The sequence below is a fragment of the Heterocephalus glaber genome, unplaced genomic scaffold (assembly GCF_053883595.1).
Source record: "Heterocephalus glaber isolate CG9 unplaced genomic scaffold, H.glaber_assembly_v1.0 deba00000071, whole genome shotgun sequence".
Taxonomy (NCBI): Eukaryota; Metazoa; Chordata; class Mammalia; order Rodentia; family Bathyergidae; genus Heterocephalus; species Heterocephalus glaber.
Genome location: NW_028258137.1, coordinates 1,616,202 through 1,634,476, shown reverse-complemented (window position 1 = coordinate 1,634,476; position 18,275 = coordinate 1,616,202). Strand labels below are relative to the sequence as shown.

At 56.6% G+C, this 18,275-nt stretch overlaps 1 protein-coding gene across 2 annotated transcripts in view; it reads right to left on the bottom strand.

Annotated features, from left to right (window-relative positions):
* Positions 1-3,378, bottom strand: part of Crispld2 (cysteine rich secretory protein LCCL domain containing 2) — a 42,957-nt gene extending 39,579 nt beyond the window's left edge. For both annotated transcript variants that reach the window (XM_004842726.3, XM_021256614.2), the window contains exon 1: positions 3,244-3,378. The gene's annotated coding sequence lies outside the window, so the exon portion shown is untranslated. The remainder of the gene's footprint in view (positions 1-3,243) is intronic.
* Between the last annotated feature and the right edge of the window lie 14,897 nt (positions 3,379-18,275).

Below are 18,275 nucleotides of genomic sequence, written 5' to 3'. Positions count from 1 at the left end.
CCCTTCCTGCTCCCGGGGCTGCCTCCTGTCCCGGGCGTCCCCAGGCTCCCATCTGGTGGGTCTCGCACCCAGTGCCAGCCAGGTGCCAGCTCCCAGCCCCAGAGAGCCAAGTGGGGTTTTCCCTAGCCACAGGCTTCGGGGCAGGGCCAGTTCCAGGATCCTGGGGCTGCAGGCACGAAGCAGGGTGACTCTCCTTCCCTCTGGAATCCCACTCTTCTGCTCTCAAAATGGGACACTGTCCAGAAATTGGAGTTGAAAATGTGGGATTTCAAAATTTACAATGTTTTCTGGGTTTTTTGGTTTTTTTCAAAAAATAGTTCCGAAGTTGCAAAATCCTTCGTCAGGCCTTTTCCTCTCTGATTCTGTGGTTTTGGTCTAAGCTGACACAGGGCTTGAGACAATCAGAGATAAATCGCTCTTGGCTGGACCACAATGTCCTCAGCCTTGGGGGGCTGTTGGCTGGAAGCCCCACCAATCTGAGCCAAGCCGGGTGTGGAGCAGGGCTCCCCCAGGCCAGGTCCACATGGGGTTCCCTGCCAGCTGCTGCTGTGGCTGAAGGGGGGGCAGATGCGGGGTTCCCTGCCCCACGGCGAGGGGCCTCAACGCTTCCTGGAATGGGATCTGCTGACCTGAGCTTCCTCGAGCCAACAAAAGAGAACACAGGTCAGAGTCACCTCCGACCCAGCAATGCCACTCCTAGGGCCATGACCAAGAGAAGTGAAAGCAGATGTCCACAGTCTTGCTCACAGATGTTCAGAGTGGGATGAGCCAAGGGTGAGACAGCCACGCCTCCACGCATGAAAGTATGGGCAACTGGTGGAAAACCAGTCAGCCATAGAAAAGAACCGAGGTTCTCTTACATCCTACAAAGTGGATGAGACTTGGAAACTCAATACTGAGTGAAAACATCCAGACACAAAGACACACTGTGTGACTCCAACCCATGCAATGCCCACAATGAGCAAATCCAGAGAGACAGGTGACTGCCGGGGTGGGGCTGGGGTCCAGACTGGCTGGTCATGGGTACAGGACTCCCTTGTGGTATAATGCCAATGCTCTGGAACTGGGTAGTAGGGATGGCCATGCACCACTGTAGAATACTTCATGCCACTGAAATGTGCACTTCCAAATAGTTAAAATGGTAAATTTTAGGTTCGCATGAATTTACCACAATAGGTGTCTCCCGAGGAAAAGTAAAAGCGAACACAGCTCAGCTTGCAGCCCAGCCTTGCCTGCCCGGAACACAGTGTGCTCCAGTTGGGATTTTCTGAGGCGCTGCTCCGGGTCTCCAGCCCACGGAAGTCTGGGCACCTACTGAACTCAAAGCCACAGTGACGTGGAATCACGCCCGCCGTGCTTTCCCCTCCTGACAGCCACCAGCCCCCGAGTGACGCTGGGTGTGCACATCTGGGACTCATCAAAACCCAGAGAGGTTGAAAAAAACCTCCTGGGCCAGCAGCAGACAGGGAGGCACCTCCCAGAGGGAGTGAACTGGCTAGTGACAGGGAGAGGACAGCCCCGCTCCCACAAGGCCAAGGAGGTCTGGGCTGGGGTCCGCTCAAGTGTCCCCTCCCCCGGGTCTCTGAGGGAGGGCTCTGAGCCTTAAGGAGCTGGTGCTGTGCTCTGGCCCTCAGCTCTCCCCAGCCTGAGGCTGCACTCCGGGGCAGTGCTGACCCACATCCCTCCCCAGCTGAGCCCAATCTCCCGCCAGCACACTCCTCCAGGGCCCGGAATCCCCAGCGTCACTGGCCAAGCACTGTCCTTGGAAGCCAGGCAGGCGCTGCCAGGGTGGAGCCCTCCCCACCCCGCCTGGCACACTGGGCACAGCCTGGGCTGCCTGAGCCTCGGGGTGCCCCTCGGAACTGGCCGCCTCCAGGGCAGCCCATGACTTCCTTCTCGAGCTCAAGCTCGCAGAGCAGCGGGGAGTCCTGCCGGCCAGTCAGCTGGGCATTACCGGGAACACCCGCAGGACTCCCACTCTGATGTCACAGGCACCCTTCGAAGTCAGTCTCCTGCTTCAGCCTCCTCCCTGCCAGCAGCATCCAGCTGTGTCCCCTGAGCCCCTGTCCAATGGAACAACTCCTGTGTGAAGGCCAGTGTCAGAGGTGGGGCTGGCAGCGGGTAGAGATTGGTCCTAAAACAAGCAGGACTCACAGGCCAATACCCACCTGGGTGACTTTGACGCCACACACCAGCTGGGGAACCTGGGGCAAGCACTGCACTTTGCCGGGCCTCGGTTTCCCCAGCTGTCCAGGTGTGCTGCGGGTGAACTGCATGCTCGGGGCTCGCACTTGCCGGCACCTCCTGCTGCTCCCTCTTCGTGCAGTCAGCCAGGTGTGGGCACAGCAGGACGACAGTGCCTACAGCAGAGAGCCCCGAACAGCAGACGCCAGACCCTGGAGGCTCAGAGTGGAATCCACACCCACTCTCAGTTGCAGGGTGAGCTGGGCATTTACACAGCCGCCCATAGCTTCTCTCCAGACCAGCAACTCAACTTCAGGCTGACAATGCCCAGGCACTGGCTAAGCCCCTCCTGGTGTGCCCACCGGTCAGCCAAGCTCGGGAGGCTCTGGGTCTGCTGGCCTGACTCTCCTCTCTCCATCTGGGGCATGAACCCCCCAGGACCCAGAGCAAGCCCTTGGCTCCAGCCCGTCTACCCACACGGACAGCTATGGGAGGCCCACTCTGGCTAAGGAGCCCCCGAAGGGTGCTCCCGGCCCTGCAGGAACTGTCTGCCCCACAGCTGGCCCCGTGACCCTGAAGCTGCAGCAGCTCCGGAGCTGGGCTCCAGACTGGTTCTGCCCTCTACTCTCCATCTGGAATACGACGGGTAAAGGGGCGTGGCCCTGTGAGCTGCAGGAGGCACCTGCCTGTGCCCACCCTGCCTGCCCCCACACGGGGGTGGAGCTCTCCACGCCCAACACGTGTTCCACCAGCTTCCAGGAACATCAGCCGCTGTCAGGGACCACAGGACCGTCACAGCCCCCAGAGAGCTGACAAGGAGGGGAAAGCTGCAGCCACCGAGGGGCTCCCTGTGCCCAGGGACTGCGATGCCAAGGCTCCAGCGCCTGTTTCCTCAGCGTAAAGGGCAAGCCTCAAAGCAAGGTTCTGCCCGCTGGGAGAGCCCTCGCCACAGTCCAGCTACGCTCCAAGCAGGGGCATTCCCTCTGGTCACTCCAGCTCCCGGACATTAGGGGCACAGGGTTGCAGCTTGCAGTGGAGAGGAAGCCACGCCGCACTTACCTTCTAGGGCTCCGATCACACCTCGCGGCGTCTTCCGCGTGGAGTGGCGGCTGCGCGGTCTCGGCCGGCTCGGTGGGTGATGGCGCGACGCGAAGCTCGGGGAACGAGGATCAGGACGCGCAGACAGCTGCGAGTGGTTGCCTGGGCCCCTGCACCGCTTCTTATAGGCCGGCCAGATCCCGAGGCCACACCCACCAGCAGCTGATTGGGCCGCGCAGCTCCGGCCCCGCCCTAGAGCCGTGCCCCGGAGGCCAGGCTGGCGGAGGGAAGCGCCTGCGCAGTGGACGAGGGGCGGGCGGCGATCCCTAGCCCGGCCGGCAGCGAGGGCGCGCTCGGCTTCTCGCCGTGACCATAAAAGTCGTTTTCATCCAGCGCCTCCCAGACCCCGCTGTCTGCGGCTCAAGTGGAGACGGACTCGGAAGGCGACCTCCGGGACCCCAGCAAATACGTGGGCCAGGGCGTGGGCTCCGAGAGCAGCGCGCACCCCGGGGCGCATAGCGCCCGGTCTGCAGCTGGGGAACAGGCAATAGGCAGCGTCGGCCGCTCGGCCCAGGGAGCCTGCAGGTGGCAGGGACTCCGCCCACGTGGGCTCGGAGCGAGGAACCCCCGGGCACCTTGGACCCGTGGGGAGTCCTGGGGTCAGAAATCACCTGTGCACCGCGAGTGGGGGCCTGGAAGCAGCAGGCCGGCGGGGCTAAGGCTCGCCCGGGGCCTCCTGTGTGCAGGGCAGGCTGCTGGCCTCGCACGGCTCCTCCCTGCACGTGGACCCCGGCGCCAGCCGCTCCCTGGCGGCCCTAGAGTGCAGACAGCACCCGGCTGGGGGCCGTGGAGGGGACGCGGACTGAAGCCAGGAACCCCTGTGCAAGACATGCAGATGAAGAACCAAGCAGGCAGCCGGGATGGAGCTCAGAGGCACCGCGCCTGCCTAGCAAGCACAAGGTCCTGAGTTTGATTCCCGGAACCGAAAGAAAAAAACCAAAAATAAACCACACGGGCATCCTCATTGTCTTCCTTTTCCCTCTCCCTTTGAGAAGCAACGGGCCAACGCCCGCTCACGCACACTGCTTAAGCTCCAGCTGTGTGCTGCTCTGCCCCAGAGCAAAGCCTGGGGTTGGCAAAGGACCAACCCACGAGGAGAAGGGATGATGTCCACAGCCACCTCCCAGGTGACACACTCGCCCGGGACCCCAGCCCCGGCCACCAGCGGGCACCAGCGCCAGGCAGCCCGCTTTGCCAAGGAAGGCACCAGACCCACAGGACTGGAGTTGCTCTCCCAAGGCCACAGCGCTCCAAGGAGAAGGAATTGGGATTTGAACTCACACTTTTGCCCATTTGGCTGCCACTTCCAGGGACCAGTAAGCCACAGGGACAGAGGAAGAGTACAGTGGGTCCTCGCTCCACACTCAGCCAGCGGAGGGCGCTGTGAGGGCCGGATTCCTTCCAGGCCCATCATCTGGGTGGGGCTGGCGTTGTTAACAATGGAATGTCCACAGCCCTCCTAATCTGACCTCTGCCTCCTTGAAGATGCTTAAAGATGTTTTTTCCCCTTAGTACTGGGGACTGAACCCCGGGCCATCACACTGAACTACATCCCTTTTTTAAAAAATATTTACTTTTTGAGACAGGGTCTTGCTATGTAGTTCAGGCTGGCCTCAAACTCGTGACTCGGCCTGCCAAGTGCTAGGATTTCAGGCATGTGCCGCCGTGCCAGGCTTATTTTTACTTTTTAATTTTGAGAAAGAGTGTCCCTAAGTTGCCAGGCTGGGCTTGAACTTACCATCTTCCTACCACAGCTTCCAGAGTGCTGGGGCTATAGGTGTGCACTACCACAGCCAGCTTAGAGATGCTTTTTACAACAACCCTGCAGGCCTCTTGCTGGCCCAAGGTGCCTCTGGGATGCCCCTCCCCGTGCAGGCAGAGATACAGCCAGGGGACCCCATGGCCTGTCCTCCCTGCCTGACTGCCGAGTCCCCTCACTTAAGACCCTCACTTTCTCCCTTCCCTCCGTTTCTCCTCTTCTCTCCTTCTGTGGCCTCCCGTCCACCTGCCCACCCCCCCAGGGCTGCTGTTTATGCTCAGGCTTTGGGGCTGCGTCTTCCAGCCCAGTGGGAAGAGGGGGAGACTGTGGCTCGGGCACGTGGAGGGCCTTGGCTTTCTCAGTGGAGTTGACAATGCTTCCTTCCCCTCCTACCACAAGGACAGAGCAAGGGGGTGTTGTCTGTGAACCAGAAAGCAGTCCTTGCTGGACACCCTGCGGTGCCTGACCTTGGACATCCCAGGCTCCACAACTGTGAGAGAGAAAGGCTGCCATGACTGAGCCACCCACGCTGCGGTATTTTGTTATCATCGCCTGAGAGGACTGAGGCAGTGTGTGACCTTAGTCTCTAAGCCACGTGGCCTGTGGGCACAGGGAGTCTGGGTTTGCTGAAGTATAAGCCCTCTGGACACTTCTGAGCTGTTTCAAAAGGGAGTTAAATAAGCCTCTCAGATGGGATGTTATGGTTAGTGTTGCTGGGTAACAAATTATCCCAAACTGTAGTGGCTTAGAACACCATTTTGTTTTGCCTTTCACGTTGTAGGTAAGGAAGCTGGGACTTGCTATGTGGAGTGCTCTGCCTTCAGAGCCCAACCAGTGTTGTCTAGGGCTGTGCACACTGGAAGACTCAATTAGTCTGGGGGTGTGGGCCAGGCACTCAACACTGGATGTGATTGGAGCTCCGTGGGGGCTGCTGCCTGTGGAGCCCCCACATGAGCTCCTGCCCACAGATGAGGATGCCACACTCCTTGTTCGAGGCTCCAGGCTTTGTGACTAAGCACTGGAGGTCTGCCCTGCTGGCGCTTCAACCACAGAGCCTGCCAAGTTTGAGGAGAGGGACACAGGCCACATCTCCATGCAAGCAGGAACAAAGACTCTGGAGACCTGCTTGAAAATCTCTTCAGTCCTGGGACGGTGGCACAGGCCTGTAATTCCAGCACTCAGGAGGTTGAGGCGGGAGAATCACCAAAAGTTTAAGGCCAGCCTGGCCTGCAGAGTGAATTCAAGGCTTGGGCCGGGGATTTATTTAGCTCAGTGGTTCTGCTGCCTGCCTTGCAAGCACAAGGTCCTGAGTTTGATCTCCAGTATCAAAAAAAACACAAAAAAAACAAAAAACAGAGTGACTTCAAGGCCAGCCTGAACTGCTAGTGAGACATTGCCTCAAAACCCAAAAAATAAAAGTTTGAGTTCTGATTGCACCCACCCTGCTCTGTGTCTTTGCTCACCCAACCTCTCCGGGCCACAGTTGCTTCCCTGTCGGGATCACCCAAGCAATGACAGCCCTGAGATTGCTGTCAGGCCAAATCCCAGTTTCAAATCCCAGCACCTGCACATCCAGGCTATTGGCTGAGGACAAGTCACGCAGTCTCTGCTCAGTGCCCATCTGTAAAACGAGGGTCTGACCCTCCCTCCCTCCCCTCTCCTCTCCGTCTCCCTTAAGGCCTTACGTGGTTAACATGGAAAATAACAGGAGCAGGGCCTGAGATGCACAGTATTAGTTAATATTATTGCCATAAGCAGCAACAAAGCAAAGGAGAAAGAGAGAAGTTTAGTTTTGATCAACTTTTCTATCACTTTGTAATCTCAGAGCGTAATTTCCAAGAAAATAACATTGGGATTGGAATAAAATGGTACATCACGGGCCACACAGGCTCCTGGAACTCCCAAGGGGAAGGACCACGGCGCATCTCCAAGTCCTCCAGAAAGGGATGGGCCCCTCGTGCCCTGGAGAGGTCCCAGCAGAGGATGCTGTTTGTGACCCAGGGCCTGGCTGGGTCATGGGTCTGAGACAAAGGGGAGCCCTTCGGGCCTGATGAACCTTTGCCTGGAAAAAGAAACACGCAGGCCCAGCCCTCAGCCACCCTCCATCAGGGACCGAGCAGCTGATGGAGGGGTGCAGCCTGCAGAAGGGGCCGGCGGGGCCATGGCTGCAGGTCAAGGCCTCTCCTTCCGGCCTCCATGCTGGGTCTGGAGGGCAGATGACTTCTCTGCACCAACTTCCGATTCAGTTATTTTTGTTGGAGGCTCTTGACCTGACACGGAGCCAAGGTTAGGAAGTCCCAGATTGTCATTTGTCCCTGCCACACCCAGCCCGAGTGACAGAATGACACCAGGTCCCATGCGGCATCAAAGCCTGTGAAGGACTGGCGTTGGGCCGCATCTTATGGTACTGCTTTGGGATGGGCGTGGCTCAGAAAGAGGAACCAAAAGGTTGGAGGGGAAAGAGGCTTTGGCTCCATGCCGGCAGGTGCCAGCCTCATGGCCCTTACGGCTCTCCGTGGGACTGCTGGGGAGGCGGCAGGCTCCACCTTGCACCTCGGCAGGAACTTGTAGTGGCAGCAGGGGCACTGCCAGTGGAGAGATCTGGGGCAATGCGATGGCAAGTGACAGAGGCCTGCTCGGTCGGCTGCACAGAGAGGAGGCCACCAGGAGGAGCCTGGTGGTGCAGAGCCTGAGGCAGCAGGCAGAGTCACCTCGGGGCCGGAGCAGGTCCCCAGGTCTGCTTTCTGACTCTAATCTCCCTTCTGGTCCATTCCCCATGAAGGTGGCCACCACCAGCATGGGGTCCAAGTGCCCTTTGTCCTAGAGACCAGCAAGGGCTGTGTTCACCATCTCCCTGCTCTGGTGTCCTGGAGAAAGAACCCAGCTGGCTCCACCCCTGGAGGAAATGAGGGAGACAGGGCGATGCTGTCATGGTGGCCTGGCACCATAAGCTGGGGACACCTCAAAAGGCCATCACGACAAGGGTGATCCACAGAAGAGTCCCTGTAGGTGTGGACTCATCCAGAGAAAGCCCAGGCCTGGCGGGACAGTGGCTTGGTGAACAACCGACTGTCCATCAAGCACTGAAGTGAACCCTGTCCACACTTGCATGTGTCCCTGCAGGTCCCTGCCACTTCAGGCCGGCCAGCCCCACAGCCGCACCTGCATCCCTATGGGACAGCTGCCCCACTTAGCCAGGCTGCAGGCTGAAGTGCCACCCACAATTCAGCAGCTACAACTGAACCAGCAGTTCGAGCAGCCCTGAGCTGGGCCTTCAGAAGGTGACCAGGTGCAGGACAGAGTCCTCAGGAATGAGATTCAGGTCCTCACACGGGACCTGTGGGAGGGTCCCCCTGCCACCCCTTCTGCCATGTGAGGATAGTCCCTCCCGAGGATGCAGCACTGAGGCATGGCCCCTCCAGGCGTGGTGTGTGGGGCTAAGAGGTGGCCAGAAAGCCAAGCCTGCTGGGCCATTTAGGCTGACCCGAGGCAGATCATGGTGCCCTCCTCTCTGGGTGCCTAGAGAAGGCAGATTCCTGGACACCCAGGATATTCGTGGATGAGACATTACAGAGATCCGGCCTTCGGGGCCCTATTCACTGAGAGGAACCCAAGGTCAGGTGCTGACTGGGGTGCCCAGGATGGCACAGGCCGCGGTCAGAAGGGCCGAGCCGAAGTCTCCAAACTCTGAGATGCACCTGTCAATTGTCCTTCCTATCTGGTTATGGGTGTGATGGCTAGAATGTAGCAGGCATCTTGGACCATGAGGTACCTTGGGAACAGAGCCTCAAACAGTGGAACTTGAGCCCCTGGCCTTCTAGGTCTCTAGAGTACAGGAAAAATAAATGTCTCACCCTACTTGGGAGAGGATGGAGGACTTTGTTGTTCACTATAGCTAATCTTGATACATCTTTATTTTACAAATGAAACAGTTCTAATGTTGGAACAAAAGAATTTGTTTTGTTACTGTTTCTGAGTCTTCTCTCTGAATCCCCCACCCGGCACCTGTTTGGCCAGGAGAAACTCATACAACAGAAGTGAGTTTGCTCAACAGAGAAGGCACATGTTGCAACCGTATCCTGTTCTGTGAACCGGCAGCCCACACCCAGCCTGACAGCCTCGCATAGGACCAGGTGCTGCCAGGAGGGAGGTCCCTCCAGAAAGCAGCCCTGGTGAGTGCTACCCGCAGGACTCCGAGGCCTCTGGTTGGGCCCTGGCTTGGTGCCCAGGGTGTGACGCTGCTGGATGATATGAACACTTCAGGCGCAGGAGCAGCAGCTGCGACTGGCTCTCCTATGCGTGCCACCCTCGCCCACGCCAGCCAAGGGCAGCACAGAAACCCAGGGCTGGGCCTCCACATCTGGCCTAGGGCCAAGGGCAGTGGCCTCAGGGGGCTCATGTGAAATGCTGCTACAACCACAGGGTTCTCAGCCCCCAGATCCTGGTTCCCTGCCCCATCCTACCCGTCTACGCTCCACACGCATGACACCCTGACCTCCTCCCCAGGAAAGAGTCGACCTCATCTGTCGGCAGTCATAGGTTGAACAGGCTGGTCAGGGTCACCGTCCATAGGTTTAGATCTAGATGTCCTCCAAGCCTCCTGCACCTCTAGGTGGGGCTTTGGGAGCAGACTGGATTACGGGGCTCTCAGCTGACTGCTGTGAGGGGCGGGGCCTGGTAGGAAGGGTGGTCACTGAGGGCGTGGCCTGGACCCTCTGCTTCCGGTCCACCATGCCCCAGCGGCTCTCCCCTGTCAAACCCTCTGGCACACTGTTGCTTTTTCAGAGCCTCCAACCATGGACTAAAACTTGTGTTAGTTACTTTTCTCCGCTTAGACAAAATATCCAACACCCAAAGTTAAAGGAGGAAAGGTTTATTTGGCTCACAGTTTGTAGAGGTTTCAGTCCATAATTCATTGGCTTCAAAGCAGAGGGCATCGTAGAGGAGAAACAGTTCATGGTGGGCAAAAGGCAGCAAAGCAACAATGTGTAACCACAGCTCTTTCTACCCCTTCTATCTTATCCAGGTTACTTAGGGCGGGCAGCACTCACACCCTGATCCTAGTGCCCTTGGTCCTAGCATTGCAGCATGAACCAATCCCAGAGTCACACACTCTAGATCCAGCCACCTCTGAAAAAGCCCCACCTATGACTGCATGAGCCTTTGTGGGGACATCTGGACACAGTCATAGGATAGCACCCCTGGGCCTCCAAAGACTCATGCACGTCCCTTTATGCAAAGGGCATTTAGTCCATCTCCAAGAGTTGCCCAAGTCCTAACAGTTTCAGCACTGCTGGAAAGTCCAAGCCCAAAGTCTCCACTGAGATTGAAGGCAAACTCTTAGCTGCAAACCTCTGTACGAATGAAAACGAAGTTAGACACTGCCAACATTCAATGGCACAAGACAGACATTTCCACTCCAAAAGGTACAAACAGGGATGGCACAGAATGGGAACAAATCAAGACCAAAATCCAGCAGGACAAACATTAAATCCCACAGTTCCACTCCCAGCACACCCAGCAACCTGTGGCAAGCTGTGAGGTCCAAAGGGCTTGGGTGGCTCTGCCATGGTGGTAGCTCCCATGGCTTCTCTCTCAGGCTGGCTCTGCTCCCTCCTTGCAGCTTTCCTCAGATGATCCACGTCCCTGGCTTTTCCAAACTTCTGGGGTCTCTGCCACACCTTTGGCTTCACACTCAGCTTCACATGCTGCCCTCTCAGGGCTCACTGCCCAGCCTCCCAGGCCTTCTTCTGAAATCTGGGTGGGGCCTTCCTGCCCCCACAGCTCTTGCATTCTGCATGTGCCTAAAACCAGCACCACGTGGATGATGCCAAGGTCTGTCACCAGCTGGAGCAGCAGCCAGGCTTCCTTCTCTCTCGCCCAAAGGGGTCCAGTGCCTGTGAACCAAATCCTGAGGAACAACTTTCCTAGGCCACTGTCCTGGAACATGGTCCTCTGGGGCTGTCTCCTCAAAGCAAAGTCTTTGCAACTCTGAGGCTGGAGAGGCTGGAGTCCTGTTACTTCTTGTGATATCCGCAGGCCATTTTTCCTGTTGTCTTCTTCCTAAATACTTGGCTTTTTCTTGCTAGTCTTTTCAGCGACCAATTTCTCCTCTGTTCCATCTTTGAAGGCCACAACTTTACTAGAGCCCCCTTTCTGGCAAAACTCACATTTTGAATCATTCTATTGGGCTCTTCGCTCTTTATTCTCAACATAAACCTGACTAAAACCCCCCTAACAGTAGCCATGCCACTGCCTCATCATTACACTGCCTTGAAATTTCTTCTGCAAAATTAATTAGTCCACCACCCTGAATCTCAGTCTCAGGCAAAGTCTCTGGACAGGAGCAAAACGCAGACAAACTTTCTGCATAACACACATGGTCTGGAGTCCAGCAGCCAGGACAGTCCTTCTTCCCAGCAGAAAGCTCCCAAGCTTGATCTACACAGGCAGGATTCCATCAGCCTTCCAGTCTTCTGATTTCTGACCAGAATCTCCTAGCAAGTACAGCCTCAGGTGCTCCAGCTCTGCTTTTTCTGCAGGCATCTCCGAACCTTTCCAAACTCTTCCCACAAGCCAGTCCCAAAGGCTTCCGAACCACATGGTCAGGTACAGTCACAGCAATGACCTTGATAAAGCGATAATGCACAAAAGGAAAGACCTTTGCCTCCCTCCCCCCATGTTTTTGCCAGAAAATGTTCTGTTCAAGAAATGTAACCATTTGTGCTGCAGGCTGTATCTGCCCAATATATCAAAAGTGTGCTGTTCAAACAGCATAACTGTATGTGCTACTTGTGTTTCTACCTAAGGTTTCAAAAATGTTCGGTCAACTCTCCACTAAGAGGCTCCCGCTTCTAACTATGTTTCCACCCTAAAAGGTTCCTCTCAACTTCTTTTCCCAACTGTATATAAACTCAATCTCACTGTAACTCGTGGCCCAGAAGTGCTCAAACTCCTGAGCTCGCCAGCGTAATAAAGTTCGCTGGCATAATAAAACTCGGTTTTTCTCCATCTCTTTGAGTGGCATTTGGATTCTTGAGTCTTCAAAGTGCTGTAGCTGTAACACAGAGCTGTAACACTTGGCTGCAATGCTGAGCTGTCTCACTTTCCCTCAACAACCCCACTTCTCTGGTACCGAATTCTGTGTTAGTTACCTTTGTTGTTGCTGAGACAAAATACCCAACACCCAAAGTTAAAGGAGGAAAGGTTTGTTTATCTCACAGTTTGTAGAGGTTTCAGTCCATAATTGGCTGGCTCCGAGAGAGGGTGGTGTGGCAGAGGGCATCACAGAGGAGAAACAGCTCATGGCAGGCAGAAGGCAGCAAAGCAACAATGGGCAACCACAGCTCTTTCTACCCCTTGTATCTTATTCAGGCTACCTGAGGTAGGCAGCACTCACACCCTTAATCCTAGTGCCCTTGAGCCTAATACTGCACTATGAATCAATTCAGCATCACATACTCTAGATTCAACCACCTCTGAAAAAGCCCCAGCTCTGACTACATGAGGCTTTGGGAGGAAAGCTAGACACAAGCTGTAGCAATGGGCCACAATAACCTTCCCCCTTTAAGTTGCTGATGCTGGCCATTGTGTCCCTCAACAGTGAAGTGACTGAGACCCTGTCACCAAGGGGGTAGGTTTCTGTAGCTACTGAAACTCCACCTGCCCCAGCTTGGGGCTCAAACAACAGAAATGCTTTTTCCCCAGGTCTGGAGGTCACAGGCCTGACATCAGTGCTGGCTAGCCATGTTCCTCCGAGGGTCACGGTATAGGTCCCTTCCTGGTCCCTTCCAGCTGAGCTGGCCTTGATCCCTGCTATTCTTTGTCCTGTGGCCGCATCCCTCCAGCCTGTCCTTCCTTCCTTGCAAGAACCCGGCCCCCCGAACCAACCACCCTGACCCAACACAGCTACTTTCTCTCATAACTCAAGACATCTGCCAAGACCTGTTTCCCAACAGGCTACATTCTGAGGCCAGGAGGCTGTGACCATAGGGGATACTGCCCAGTGCAGTACATGGGTGACCTGCAAGGTCCCTGAGTGTGGTAACTGTTGCTGTTAGTATGATTTAAGTGAAGGTTATTACTAATTTAACAACAGCCAGGCCTGGTGGCATGCACCTATAATCCTAGCACTCGGGAGGCTGAAGCAGGAGGATTGGCACAAGTTCAGGGGCGGAGGGGGCCGTGAGGGATGCCACCGAAGCCTGGTGTGCAGGGTGGCACCATGGGGCCAGGGCTCAGGACCTGGTGTCCCGTGTCTCGCAGCAGAGCACTGAGTTCTGAGTGCAGGGTCCATGTTCTTATAAAACTGGCCTGGGCCCCTTCCCAACCCCTGACCAAAGCTGGGGCAGCCTTGGCCCCTGGGAAGGCCAGGCTGGGGGGCAGGAGCCCCACTGAGGCCTTGGGAACTGAGGGGCTCCCCTGTCACCCGCCCCCACCAAGGACACGTAATGCCCAGCCAGGGCCTTTCTGTCTTTCTTCTTTTTCTTTTTTTGGAGACAGGGTCTCACTATTGGCCCTGGCTGGCCTTGAATTCATGGTGATCCTCCCGGATCATCCTGCTGGGACACCAGGTGTGCAACACCATGCCTGCTGACAGATGGGTCCTGCTCTTCACCGGAACCCAAATGGCTCCTCCGGAGGTGCTGACCCTGCAGGACTCCAGCGCCTGCCCTGGGTGGTTCCCCTTCCGCGTCCTGCCTGCGTGGCGTGACTTTGCTGTTCTCCCCTCACTCTGCCCACGACTCCTTGGGGCCCAGGGATGTGGAGGAAGAAGTGGTGACAGGTCCCCTGCAGCAGGCTCCCACACCCAGCTGCCGTCCCTCAGTCACGGTGGACAGCAGGAGGGAGCCGGAGACCAGCAGGGCACCAGCGAGCGCCAGCCTGGACTTGAGGACCACGCGTTGTCAGCGCCGGTGAACCTCTGGTTTCCTGGCAGAGCTGACTGACACATTGTGTCATGTTGTCACGGACCTGCTGGGGGGATGTTCTGGAAGCGACAGCACAGCAAGTGTCCCTGAAGGACCCTAGGGATGGACATGCTGTGCTTCCAGAATGTTCTGCGCTTCCGCTGGGCTGTGTCACCAGAAGTCAGCTCCAAACCCTAACCCAGGACCTCACCAAGCTCTTGGCCTGGCCTGAGTCAGGCAGGGCCCGGGTGCGGGGACTGAAGGGAGGCACATGTGGCACCGGGGAGAAGCCAGGCCCACTGCTCCTGGGCTCGGACTTCAGGTGCCCAGGACCGTGCGGGCCAGGCTCCCCTTGCCGGGCCAAGGCCGGGGCAGGGACTCGGGGTCACACCCACACGCTCCTGGGGGCTGGCTGGGCGCCCCATGTGAGGGACACACTGCCTCTCGGAACCTGTGGCTGTCCTCTTACCCAGCACGCTGGGCTCCGGAGCTGTGAGAAGAACCACAGCCTGGGGTCCTGGGACAACAGCAGCCTCACACTGGAGGCCAGGCTGTCCCCGAAGGCCCTGTGTGTGGCCTCCAGCCGCGGCCCTGGGTATTCCTGCCTGCAGCCTGGGCCAGCACCTCACAGCCTTCGCCCCTGTGTCCAGCCCAAGCTTCCCCTCGGAAACCTCAGCCGCTGGATCAGGGCCCCTCGTCCAGGGTGGCCTCATCACAGCTCCATTGCACCTGCAGTGGCCTGAGCCCCGGCTGCCAGCCCATGCTCCAGGAGACCAGATTCAACCCAGCACACACCCGCAAGGGGCCTCTGCAGACGGCTATGCTTAGGAGCTCAAGGCAGCCGTGGCCTGACTCTCCACAGGCCCAGGGCAGCCGTCAGTGTCGCGAACTGGGGGAGAGCAGGCCTAGAGTCGGGAGGTGACGTGATGGCAGGTGCAGGGCTGGAGTCCTGCACCAGGAGGGTGGTGGATGGGCGCCCGGCCAGAGGTGTGGGGGCTCCCAGAGCTGGACAGCGGGGAAGGAAGGAGCCAGCCTGGCCACCACCTTGACCAGGGACCACGGGACTGACCCCTGGGGCAGGAGGCTACTGGTATGCTGAGGCCACTGAGGCTGAGCAGGCAGCTTGTCAGCGGCCTCGGGGAGTGCATTCGGACCCATGTTGGCCGCTCTGTGAACGGGCAAGGGGTAGGGCGGGGGCAGACCAGAAAACCAGCTCATCAGACCCCGAAAGCTGCCTGCACCCTGACGGTTTCCCCGCAATCCCAGCCACCTTCCAGACAGCCCGAGGACCGAGGACAGTGCCCGTCCAGGAGCGCAGGGTGGGGAGCGTGGAAGGGACTCGGGCTCCTGGCCCTGAGGCAGTCACCACCCCACTGGAGGGCTGGTGGCGAATGCTAGGCTCAAGGTGGCCTCACCTGGGGGCAGTGGCTGTCCTGTCCTGTCCTGTCCTGTCCCAGGGCTCTGATCCCCTCTGTCCGTGAGGGGCCTTGTCCCGGGCATCAGTCCACGGCCGCACCATTCAGAGCTGCCGGGGCCATCTGTCCCTGCCCAGGGACACCCGGGGGTGGCCAGGGTTAGGGTCTCCATGGCTTTGCAAACCCGGGGAGGGGGACCTTGGCCCTTTACACCACAGAGAGGCGCCCAGCCGCACACAGCCCGGGCAGGAGACGGGCAGCTGCTCCCTCTGGTCCTTCCCACCCTGCCCAGTGCCAGCACTCTGGGCTCTTCGGTCTCGGCCCGAGTCTTCACATGGCCTCTGCAGCTTCATTTTTATTTATGTATGTATGTATGTATGTATGTATGTATGTATGTATCTATCTATCTATCTATCTATCTATCTATCTATTTATGGGGAGGGCTTTTGCACCGAGCTATATCCCCGGCCCTTTTTTACTTTTCATTTTGAGACAGGGTCTCTCTGAGTCCCTAGGCTGCCAGTTGTGCCCCTCCATGCCGGCTCTGCTCTTAGACGGACCCTCCCCTGGTCATGCGAATGAGCTCATTTCAAGACCCTCCACGCCATGACGTCTGCAGAAACGAGAGCCTCCTTCTCCGGGTGATCATGCTCTCAGGTTCCGGGTGCAGGGCTTGGAGCAGCATTTCCTCTAAGGCCACCATCCTGCCACCGGGACCCGTCCCCTCGGCCCTGGGGTGCCCTCCTCTCCCGCTCCGGACAGAGGCCTGCTTCTCTGGCCCTCACCTCTGTCCCACAGAGCAGCACTGGTTTCCGCCCCTATGCGCTGCTGACTTGAAGGCCAAGTTCTCCCAGGCCCCCAGCAGTCCTCGGGGCTGTCACCCGCGGGGAAGCTGAAGGCCACTCCGTGCCATTCCCCTCGTCTGCTGGGCAGGAGACAGGCTAGCTACGCCGAAGCAGACGGGGAAGACAGCCTGGGGTCCGGAAGCAGCCCTGACCACCCCAGCAGAGGCCCCGGAGGCAGGGACCCTGGAGCCGGGGGCCTGGGAATGGCCGCTCCTGAGAGTCTGCCGCAGTCTACCCTCCGACTGGCCATGGCGCCCTGGCCTGGGCACAGGTCTGCGGCCTGCGGCCTCGCTGGACACTCATCTGCCTGTTCTAGAAGCTTCTGTACCCAGCATCGGGCAGCGAGTTCAGGAGCTCTTGCAGCCACCAGGTCCCCAGCTGACGCTGGAGCAGCTGCACCGGCCTCTCTGCTCTCCCGCCACTAGCTGTGACTCTGGCCTCACTGCAGGGACAGCAGGTGCTGGGCTCAGCCCGCAGTTTCCCCCAGATCCTCTGGGCTCGGTTTTCCAGGGATTGCAGCCCTGACTCCGAACCCTGCTCCGCCTACTGGGGAGGTTTCCAAGTGGATGCAGTTGTGTTTGCAGCACACAAGGAATGGCTCCTGGGGAGCTGGTGCTGTGCTCAGCACGTCTGCGTTCTTTTTAGTCTCCTTCCTGTCTCCCCCTCACTCCTTCACCTGGTCCCCTTCCCTTTGCAAAAGCTCTCTCTCCCAGTTTCCTGTTCTCTTTTATTTTGCTTTTAATTTATACTTTGAGTTTCTCTTATGTGATATTTAAGCTTCTGCATCTGATTTATTTCACTTAATATTACGGTCTCGAGGTGGATCCATGTTTTTTTTTTTCTGAGCCAGGGTCTTGCTATGCAGTTTGGATTGGCCTGGACTTGAACTCACTAGGTAGCTTAGGCTGGCCTTGAACTCATGGTGATCTTTCTGCCTCAGCCTCCTGAATCCTGGGATCACAGGTGTGCACCACAACACCCAGCCAAGGTGTATCAATTTTTCTATGAATATCTCAAGTTTATCCTTCTTTATGGCAGAGTAGTACTCCATTGGGTGTAAATATCACGTTTTCTTTATCCATTCATCTGTTGATGGGCATATAGGCTGCATCTACAATTAAGCTATTATGAATTATGATGCTATAAATATGGCTATGCATGGATCACTGTACTATGGTGCCTTTAACTCTCTCAGGAAGATACCTAGAGGAATCGCTGGGCTGAATGGAATTTCTAGTTTTCGTTTTTTGAGGAATCACCATGCTGATCTCCACAGTGCTTGTAACGGTTTATATTCCCACCAACGTTCAAAGGTTCCTTCTCCCTGCAGCCTCTCCAACATGTTGTTATCTGATTTATCAATGATGGCCATTCTCTGGAGTAAGATAGAATCTCACTGTTATTTTAATTTGCATTTCTCTAATGGCCAGCAGTGTTGAGCGTTTTTCATGTATTTATTGGCCATTTGTACTTCTGAGAAGTGTGTATTCATTTCAGTTGCCCATTTTTTGATTGGGTCTTTTACTTTGGAGAGTCTAATTTTTTGAGTTCTTCATATATTCTAAATATTAGTTCTCTATCTGAGGAGTAGTTGGCAACTTTCCCCACTCTGTAGGGTGTCTCTTCACTCTGTTGGTTGCTTTCTGTGCTGTGCAGAGGCTTTTTAATTTGCTAGGATCCCATGTGTTGATTCACAATGTTCTTTCCAGTGCCGACGGGTCCTATTCAGTGAGTCCTTACCTATGCCAATGACTCCGAGACTTGTATCTATTTTATCTTCCAGTAGACTGTTTGTGTTTTAAAATTTAGATGTTTGATCCATTTTGATTTTTACAAGGGGGCTATATGGGTCTAGATGCAATCTTCTACATGTGGACAGCCACTTTTCCCAGAACCACTAACTAAAGAGGTGATCTTTCCTCCAGGATGTGTTTGTGGCCCCTATGTCAAAGATCAGATAGCTGAGCGTGCCATTAAATTAATACCTGTTCCACTAGGTCATCTGATGCAATCGTATGTACAAAGTTCCTGACTTCCCTGTGTGTGGCGGTGCACGCCTATAATC